The following is an 11,121-nucleotide window of genomic DNA, read 5'->3' as shown; positions in this document are numbered from 1 at the left end:
AGGACATAGCTGATATAATTCGCTGTAAATAGAGGTAATTTCAAGGCACGACCAAAGCAGATGACACTGGACGCAGCTTTGTTTCAAATTCTCTGCCCCTCCGTCTTCCCTCCTCGGTTAGAAGGTAAACAGAAACATTGACATGTAGGTTTCTTTATGCTGTTCAGAGAAGGGGGTCCTGTATTAATCATTGCCTTTTGAAGAACCTAAAGTACTCTTCAACAACCTGTTTCAAATGCTAATGAGAAACTCCAGTAGGAAGAAGGTTTGGCATCCTCACCTTCCACCACACTGAAAGCTCTTTTCCTAAGACGAGGTACTTAACCTCCAACCAGACGCTCATCTCTGTTGCTATCACATATAATACTTACTCTAAATTGAGTAGAACACACCAAGACACATGGGCGATTTCTAAATCTTACCAGAAATGTTAACACTAATGCTTCCCTTTTTTTTTCCTTTAGAAATAAAGCATTTATTTAAACTGTAGACAATTCCTGTTAGGAACGGGAAAATGTTGGCAGCATTCCAACTGGGCAGGAACTGAATTCTTGAATCAGCAGGTCTCTGGTGAAAGTTTTCTTTTCAGATCAGATATTTAAGTTCATTACCCAAAACAGGACTTGGGAGTTTTGCCTGAAAAATATTATTCTAGAGATACTCTGAAGCTGAGATTCCTTTCTCCCTGTGTTCATTTTTGTTCCAATGTCCACTGCTCTTCATCTCTTTATAGATAATCATTAGTGGACCTTTTCTGCTGAATGAGAAGACTTCAGGGGTTAACCTCAGCATCACAGCCCTCCCACAAATTGTAGCTTTGGTCAGGGGAGAGGGAGGACAAAGTTAAGAAGGCTAGTGGTGGCTAGTGGTTTTACAGTTTATAATCACATACCTTAACTCATTGGATTATAGTTTGCTCATTCCCAAGTACCCTACTTTCCTGTGGTGTGGGATAAAGTCTTCAGATTGAAGAGGGAGGGCATAGGGAGGGAAGAGAAAGGCCAGATCCCCCAGCCTGTCTCCGACCATTTTAAGTCCTCTGAATTATAATCCTGAATCCCAAATCATGTTGCACTTGTAACACAGGGGCAAGTTATACAATTGAAAGGGGATTTTAATTATTCAAAAATTTAAAATCTGAACCTCAGGGAACTATTTTGACCCTGAAGGCCATTCAATCCACTGTCCCCCAACAGATCTCACAAATGCCTTGCCAGGGGTGCTGAGAGAAAAAACACAGCCATGAGGAAGATCCAGGGTTGACTAAGCACATTCAGCAAGAGTCTTTGCCTATAACTGGATTATAAATATATATATATATAATTATATATTAATACATGGCTTTCCGAATGAAATGCTGACTTGATTTGATGGCAGAAAACTAATATCTCATAGGTGTTTTCCAAAGAGAAAACAGGAATGTTTCCTGTTATCTTTATACTTAGTTTGAGAATTTAGTTGTGAAACCACTTCCTTTGTCATTTGCAATTTTAAAACAATATTTGGAAAATATCTGTAAACAGTCAAAGTCAAAATGAAGTTTTATGTGTTTGGAATAGCACTTTACACTAAATGTCATTTCTTGAATCTTCAAGCCTAAAGATTTTTTGAAATATAAAGAGTTATAAATATTCTTATACATATTTTTTCCTAGTGATGATCACAGTAAAATTTTGTTTATCTGGTTCTGTGATGTAATTTCTCTAAAGTATTATAAGTACTCATGAAAAATGAGCATAGAGATCAGAGCTTTTAAAAATTTGTATAAAATATTTGTGATATTCTGCCTTTATACATGCATACATTTGTATCTTACTTTTCTTTTTGGAGTGGCATTTTTAGGAAACCAGTAAGGAAAATGTAGATCTTAGAGGTTACCATTGTCATCGACACAAAATTTTACCGTTATGTTCCATTTGTCTATACTGTTCATTTCAAAATGGAGCAATTCATGGGAATGATGTATTTTTTTTGTGGAATCAAGAACAAAATTGTGGTGGGATGATTTTACATCTTAAATATTTCTTTATATCACTGCAAGTTCTACTTTGAAATTGACTGAGTAGAAAAGCAAACGAAATGTCTAACTTCTATAGATACACGGTACCATTTGTTCAGATTGTGATTTCACTAACAGATTGGCTATTTATGATAATATTTTCTTATTTCAAAAGCATAATAAAATGAGTTTATAGTCATGTTTGGAAAAACATTTTTCCCCCGCACAAAGGGTTTGGATTGTATCGTGAGGGGCTCTGTCTGGATTATGCCAAGATGTAACTGGCATATAAAGATGTGGTAAGCAATCAAATAATTTACAAAAAGCATAACCATTTATTGAGAACTTCCAATGTGTTAGCTACCGTGTTAAGCACTTCCTGTGCATTGTCTTATTTAATCCCCATAATAGTCTGTATTATCACCGTTTAATAGACATGGAAACTGAGGCATTAGGTCCCACGTCTTCTGACTCTGTAGTCACTGCACGCTAGTGCCTGTAGTGAATTCCTGTAAAACTAGGAAGCCATCTGATGCTGGAGTCTGCCTCCTTCCCTTTGCACCTGCTCAGATCTTCTCATGTGGGTTCAAGAAACCATTTGGAAATAAGCCCTTCCTTGGGCAGATGAAATCCTTTGGGTTATGCTGCAGTCTTGCAATCAGTATAGATGGGAGGATCCTGGATTGGAAATTTCCAAGAATCTTTCCAAGAGTCTGGTTCTATCAAGACCACCACTTCCAGGCTAAGTGGCTTAATTTGCTGTCTATTGATCCAGGCTCCTCTTTGGGAGTATTTGTCGGGGCGGGGTTGGGGGGGGCGGTGGAATGTGGAGAAGGCTGGGCAGCACGCTTTGTCCCACCTTCCGCACTACCAAAGTCACGCTTTCTCAGTCAAGAGGTGAGTTCTTTCTGAAGTGCCTATACCATTGCCCAGTGATGATGAAGATGGTAATATCTATTTGGCACTCATCTTCCTGGTCCCAATAGGTCTAATTTGGAAATTGTTTATTGAAATGAAATAGTGTGAATTCAAGGTAGATATCTGAGTTTTTCTTCTCATACTTCAAAGTTTGTGTTTTTTTTTTAAACTCCGCTGAATAATACATTTTTATACACGTTGCCAGAGCAGCTACCAGTAAGAGATGACTGGGATTTTGTCCCATTAGCACAGAGAAATATTTGGTGGGAGGACTGGGAAAAATATTAAATAATGATAAAAAGATTGATGTTTAAAACATTTTATTATGAAATTTTCCAAACATATACAAAACCAGAAAGAAAAGTACAATGAACTTGATGTACCCATCCCCCAGCATTTATCTACCCCTTTCCCTACACCCCTGATGAAGCCGTTTGAAATATGTTGACAGAACAAGGAATAACTAAACTTGGCAAGAACATGCTAACTGAGGGTATGGGTGGTCAGTATCACCTATTAAAGAGCCACATCATTACCTACAAAGCTGACGGGGACCCCTTGCTTGCCGCAGTCTTCCTTTGGGCGTCTGAATTGCAGGCTAAAACTCTTCCTGCTTCTTCCCCGGCCCCGATGTGGTCTATCTACCTGAAGCTTAAGGAGGTGTCAAATAAGTGAAAAGTGCTTCTGAATTCTGGGAGAGAGTGATCACTATTACTTTCATTATTCCTCGTAATTATTTAAGTGTCAGAGCCCTCTTTGAGGAGTCCAGGACCTAGGATTGGTCTAAAATTAAATACAAAGCACTTTTTTTTTTTTTTTTTGCGGTACGCGGGCCTCTCACTGTTGTGGCCTCTCCCGTTGCGGAGCACAGGCTCTGGACGCGCAGGCTCAGCGGCCATGGCTCACGGGCCCAGCCGCTCCGCGGCATGTGGGATCTTCCCAGACCAGGGCACTTACCACTGAGTCCAGTGCGTAATCCACAGTCACTCAATAAACACTTGGTGAATGAATGAATGAGTGAAAACAATAAGTGAGCAAATGAAAAAAAGAACAAAGGAAGAAACTGCTAAAGAACATTATAATGCAGCAAGGGTAGGGCTGACTGAAGGTCAGGTTTGCTTGAAGTCGCTCTTGCACCCCGAATGCATAGGAGATATTAGATGTTCCCAATTCAGTGGCCCTAAATAGGACACCTGGTAAGAAGTGTCACATAAATAGCAGGAGCTCCAGAGCACTGAGTATCATGGGGCAGGTTTGGGAAAGGGAATAAAGGTGGCAAAGAGAAGAGTTGGTAGAAATATATTAATTAAAACTTTAGATTGAGGCCTGAATGTAAAAATGATACAACTGTGTTGAACCCAGACAGACGTAATTAAATAGCTCTGTTGTGCTCAAATTGAGTGGGAGGCCTGGGCAAGAGGCACTGCCCGTGCAAGGGAGCCCTGGAATATTGGGAAAAAGGTGGAGCACAGGAGTCTCATCGTGAAAAGATGGGGTTTCCGTTACAGGGACCACACAAGCTGCTTTTACTTTACATGAAAACCCTGCTCCAGGATTTGGCCAGGAGCAGAAGCCCCTGACTGGCGTCTTGCCCGGTACTATGGCTGGCCTCTAACTCACAGGGCATGACTGAAAATCAGACAGCGTACTGGCAAACTTTTTTAAGAGTTGGTGAGAGGAGTTAATCAACCAAAACTATTTATTAAGCACCTCCTTGGAACCTGGCACCATGTTATATATGGTGGGGAATTCAAAATACACGTACCACCCCGTCCATGATCTCAGGTGTACTTCCTAATTGGTAAATTGAAACTAACTCAGGTGAGAATAATCCCAAGAGGTGTTTAAACGCTGACTGAGGCTAAGGGCGTTGCGTTCTCCGGGCATCAGGAGAGGAAGAATTCATGATGGGCCAGAGAAATTTGAGATGATTCCGAGGAACTCAGGTATGGAATTGAGCGGGTTGGAAACAGCCTCTACTCTTTGCAGGGGAAGAAGCTGGGGATTAAAGGGAAAAGGATGTGGGGAAGCCTCTTTATGTGGCTACCTGAAGTTCTAGTCGATTCCTAAGGCCAATGCAAAATCAAACACAAGCTGACACTAATAAATGTTCTGGTGAGGGGATCCACAAAGGTGTCTGGGACTTTTGGGACTGCTGGGATTTGGGGCTGCATTTGGCTAAATTAAAAACAGGGATTTTCAGGGCCTGGGGTTCTACTTTAACAATTACCTCTCAACTCTAAAAAGGAATCATTTAGGGCTTTCCTGGTGGCGCAGTGGTTGAGAGTCCGCCTGCCGATGTAGGGGGCACGGGTTCGTGCCCCGGTCCAGGAAGATCCCATATGCCGCGGAGCGGCTGGGCCTGTGAGCCATGGCCGCTGAGCCTGTGCGTCCGGAGCCTGCGCTCCGCAACGGGAGAGGCCACAACAGTGAGAGGCCCGCGTACCGGAAAAAAAAAAAAAAAAGGAATCATTTGTAAGTTTTTTCTTCTTAAATAGTCCAGAGATTCAAGAAAGTCTTTGTTTTGGTTTGTTTGTTTTGTTTTGTTTTTCAAATAACTACATGTTATGCAGGGCTGCCATCTGCTGGAATTAGTAAGACCACTTCCCAAGAGTTGGTGATGCCTCCAATTACAGTTTAATTGGACAAGGCCAGCCTTAGAACAAAGTTTGTTGTTTCCTTCTCTTCCCTCCCCTAGTCCCTACTCACTACCCATCCCACATTTATCCTCTTCCTCTTGCAAGTACAAATATAGGGATAAAGATGCTGTGTTGTATTTTTCAGGATATATTTTCATTGCCTAGGTCACTTCTCTATGTAGAATATCAAAGTTAATATGAGTGATAATTTTAATTGACTTAACTAGGGCTAACTATAGGTAAAATTTAATGTGAAAAAAAATATTTTGAGCCCTCTGTGGCCTTCTTTGGGAATTCAGATTGCCATCCTGGGTCCCATTCTTGGTCCCTTACTATTGTGTTAATTGATTTGTTATGGGTTGAAAAAGGATTAAGTTAAAGTGTAAGATGAAATCTCAAACACATACCAGAAGTCAAATTTTGAGAAATGTTGAAACCAAATGATATAGGGGAGTGTATTCTGTATAATTTGGAAACATAAAATGTCATGCTTGTTATACTGTATACCAATTATGACAGATTTAGTGATTGAATTTACTTTTAAATGTGTAGTTCCCATGAAATTGTGAAGGGATGCTATTTATTTATAGCAACAATTGCCTTCAAAGGAGTATATCATGTTAAAATGAAAGACTCTTTTGTTGAACTAAGCAACTAAATGAATTTGGTTATGCATAAGTGGGTCTGTGGCTGTATATGAGGATAAGAGAAAACTGAATTACTCTGTTTCAGGAAAACAGTGGAATTGGGTTTTTTTCAGGAGAAGAGTAGAGATAGGGAAGGAGATAAGGCCCAGAATCATGGCAAGAGGCAGGAATATCAAGAAATGGTTGAGGGTGTTTCCTTCTTTCTTTCTCTTTTCCCTTCAATCCATCTCTCTTCTTTCTTTCCTTCTTTCTTTCTCCCCATCTCCTCTCCTTCCTTCCTTCTATGCTTTCTCCTGCTCTCTTCCCTAAAAAAGTGATTATATAATATTAAATTATTAAGTTGTGGATTCTCCTCTCCTAAACTTTATCAATAAAGGGTTTTTATATACAAATGGCCTGTAAATGGCTTTCATTTTTGGTGTTTGTTTGGTTTTTATGTTTGTTGTTTGTTTTGGTGAGATTGAGGCATAAGGTTACCGGTGTTAAGGTGGTATGGAAAAGGGAAATCATGTGAAGAGGTGAAGCGCCTCTTAAACTAAATTAGTATTCAGTGGAATTAGGGGCTCAGAGCTACTTTCCAAAGTCCACGGCTTGGAGGCTCAAGGCAAACTCAGGGGATATTAAGGGGCAGGTGATCCCAGCCTACTTCTTGTCGTTTCATGAGTTACAGCACCCTCCTTCCTTGCCTTCTTGTGTTGTTCTCCACACTGGGTAAAGTTCTGATTCTGGTTGGTATGTGCATGGGAGATGTATCCTACTTCCCAAGGGCAAAGAAGGGGATATTCTGGCTTCTAATTGTTTACTGGTTTTTCAACCTTCCAAAGTAGGTTTGCTTCCTTTTTCGAGGAATTTATTCCAAATCTCTGATTTCTAACATCCAACTCTTAAGCCCCTCCCTTAGACTGAGTCCCTTGATTAAGGAGGCCATTCTCTCCAGGGGTTTCAGAGCAGCATTTTTTTTTTTTTCGGTATGTGGGCCTCTCACTGTTGTGGCCTCTCCCGTTGCGGAGCACAGGCTCCGGACGCGCAGGCTCAGCGGCCATGGCTCACAGGCCCAGCCGCTCCGCGGCATGTGGGATCTTCCCAGACCGGGGCACGAACCCGTGTCCCCTGCATCAGCAGGCGGACTCTCAACCACTGCGCCACCAGGGAAGCCCTCAGAGCAGCTTTTAATCCCTTTCACAATTCCTTCCAGGGAGTTCTGGGACTCTATGTGAAAGTGTTGGGTGACCTATGATTGTAGAATGTCTGTGCTTTGTGTGATTCTCTGTAGCATTCTCCTACAGTTTCTGTAAAGATTGGTCCTATCGTCCCATATCCTTCATTCCAAATTTTAAAGCTATTTAGAAAATATTGATTAGTGGTTAAATGTTAGATTCTAGAACCAGAGACCCAGGGTTTGAATCTCTTTCTACCTCTTATTAGCTACGTGACCTTGGGCTTACTTAATCTCTCTCAATTTCAGTGCACTCATATGCAAAAGGAAATAACAAAAATGCTTTTATCTATAGAGGTTTTGTGAGGACTTTATAAGTTTAATACATGTAATGCACTTAAAACAGCACCTAGTACATGTTATATTCTATGTAGCTATGAGTGAGCTGTGGCTATTCACGTGACACTATAGTCTATATATGTGGCTGAACTAGGATTCCCTCCTTCCTAGGGCTTTGCTCCAATCTGGTGGTGAGTTAGGGGCATGTTTGGAGGAAGTTGACCTACAGGCTCACTTTTGAACTCTTGGGTATTCACCTCTTTCTTCCTCACCCCATTTTACCCTTTATCAAATTGGAATGGAAGAAGTTTCAACAGGAATGGCTTTTCCTGAAGAATAGGAAAGGCCAGTGTGTTCAGTGTCTTTGGTGTTAAATCCAAGTGACATCAATCCATGCTTGTCCTTCAGAGTTTATCCACGAGGCATCTGTGTGCTCCCATGAGATTTGGCTTTCCCAAAGCTTACACATCTCACCTTCATTATTTTGTTGTTTTCTCTTCCTAAAGCCCATCATGAAAGGAGATATTGAGAATTCTAGTTCATCACTTATAAAGGACCCCTAGGTTCTGAGCAGACAGAATATATACATGGCATTTCTATGCATGTTCCTAGTAATTAGATCTGTTTTTTAATTCACTTAAAGTGAAGTACAATGAAACGCTTAATGAACAAATTTATCTTAGCAAATAAGACACTGCCAGAGAAGGTGGGAGTTTTGTTTGGGGTGGGATAGGTATGTGTGGCTTGATACAGGAAAAGAGGAAGCTAAGGCAGAAAAGAAACCACATCTCAGTGATCCAGAGAACTTTGGCTAAGAAGAGAATTGCAGAGGAATGGGAGGCTGTGGTCCTGGGAGAGAAGTGGGAGAGAAGAGTGGAGAGGTAAGATCCTCCCCAAACCTCTGATTCTACATTATTCTTGCTTATTCCTTGTTATTTCCCCTAACCTTTTTATTCAGAGAGCTTCCACATAACAGGGTAAAAGTTGTATCTAAACTTGGGCTGTTGTTAACTTTAACCTAACATATATAGTTTCCCTTAGGATTTCTACTTACAAATGGAATGCATAGGATGTAGAGCAGACAAGGCCATCCCCCCAAAGTTATTACAGTCGTTTCCTTACCTAGATGATCCTCAGAATCCCTTTGGGTGCTTTACAAATATATAGGCTCCACCCCTGGAGGTTCTAGTTTAGTAGGTCTTTCATGGGACCTGGGAATTTGATATTTAAAAAACTTCACCAGTGCTTCTGATTTAGGGTTAGGTTTATGAACCACTGATACAATGCAGAGAGAGTGGACTGTAAATGAGGTCAGATCTGGTCCTAGCACTACCACTTAGTAACTAAGTAGCTTGTGTGATTCTGATAACGTTACTTAACTAACTTCTGAGCGTTGCTCTAGTTATTTGCAGTGTTGAAATAGTTAAATAAGGTATAATATTAAAGTATCTTATAATTAATGCAAAGCAGTTATTTTTATATGGGCCTTTACCATTACAGATATATATGTATATATATATATATATATATATATATGTATATACACACACACACAGATATAGCTGTACATATATATGTACAAGCTGACCACGTGGGTAATCTGGCTGTCCTTTGATTTCTAGGTCATCCCATACTCACTTTTATCATCTACCTTTTTCACTTTGAATTTGGACAAGTCCAGTTCAAGGCCTGTAGACCTCACAGCAGCTGTGAATAAGCTGGTGATGGCTTCTTCAGCCTCTGCTCAGCTTTACTGGATATGTCATTATTTCAGTCAACACAGCCATCTTTGGTACTTCAGATACATTCACAGCCATAATTCTACCTATTTTTTTTAATTAATTAAGTTATTTATTTATAGCTGCGTTGGGTCTTCGTTGCTGCGCGCGGGCTTTCTCTAGTTGCAGTGAGCGGGGGCTACTCTTCGTTGCGGTGCGTGGGCTTCTCATTGCGGTGGCTTCTCTTGTTGCGGAGCACAGGCTCTAGGCACGCAGGTTTCAGTAGTTTTGGCTCGTGGGCTTAGTTGCTCCGCGACATGTGGGATCTTCCTGGACCAGGGCTCAAACCTGTGTCCCCTACATTGGCAGGCGGGTTCTTAACCACTGCACCACCAGGGAAGCCAATAATTCTACCTATTTTTTGAAGTTGTCTGAATTACAGTTGGTAGCAGTCGCTACAATGTGAGTATAACTTCTTCCCTTGCTCCACTTTCCATACCCCACTCCCCCTACCCATGATGCTGAGAACAGATCTGTAGGAATAAAGAGGAATAAGAGAACCAGACTGAAATCTCAACAGAAAAAGTTTACCGGGAGCTTCAGTAATGACTAGAGCTAGAATGACTACCTCCTTTTTGAAATACTTCACTTGCTATAGAGACATGTATGAAATGGGGAAGAAGACAAAATTTGAATCTACATGACTTTGGTATTTTTGGCTGCCAGTATCCAATCCCGATTTTCTCGATAATTCCATCCCTGCACCTTGCAGTCCATGCTTCTAAGGAAGTTAACTTTCTCCTCATTCCTGTCTTTCTGTGCCAGCTATGTCTCAGGCCTAACTAATGAACATGGTCTCTTCCTCTCTGGCCATGATGACTTATTTGAAAATGGTTCCATAACCTATGACAGTCCTATCACACTGCAAACCTGGACTTCTCAGATGGTTCAGGGAAGAGATGTGCTCTTTTCCACTGCATAGAGACAAGAATGCATGTGGCAGCCATCTTAGGATCACAAAGGTAGTTTTCTCAGAATGGAGCCAAATCTGATAAATCAGTGCTGAGAAGTAGAGACAGTGATTGTGTCTTGGCCACAGTGCTTTGAAAAGATTAAGCCTTGTTTGAAAACACGATTTACTTTTGTTTCTTACTGGTTTAAAGACAGATTATGCCAGGTTTTCTATTTTCTGTCATTTACAGTGGATAGCATCTTATATACAAGTATTTATACAATTTCTTTAAGAGATATGGGTCATCTGAATTGAAGTGCTGAATGCTACCAAGGAACATAAAACACTTTCAAAAGCCAAATGGTCAGGTATAGGATATGTAAGGCATGCCTTAAAACGGCATGTGTGGAAAAACCTACACATAAGTAGATAGGAAGTGGATATTATTATTTTGGCTACATTAATATGCATATAGTTCATAGAAAAGATAAGGGATAATTCTACCAGAGTCCTAAAACCTCACTTTAGGTATGAAGTTAAACCCTGTGCACAAACCCTTGCCAAAGGATAAAGACAATTTGGAGAGAATTCAAAGTAACCATGATGGGGAGGAGACTGCAATATGTCTTATGGGGGCGGGTGAAAGGAAATGGAATGTTTAACTTAGATTTCAGGGGACATAGGGCAATTGTCTTCAATTATTTTAAGATATGTGTAGTAGACATTTGGTTTTTGGCTACTCAGTGTCATGAC

This window comes from Monodon monoceros, unplaced genomic scaffold (assembly GCF_005190385.1).
Source record: "Monodon monoceros isolate NGI ecotype Baffin Bay Population unplaced genomic scaffold, NGI_Narwhal_1 Super_Scaffold_4, whole genome shotgun sequence".
NCBI lineage: Eukaryota > Metazoa > Chordata > Mammalia > Artiodactyla > Monodontidae > Monodon > Monodon monoceros.
The sequence above is the reverse complement of the archived record's forward strand: the minus strand, read 5'-3'. Positions refer to the sequence as shown.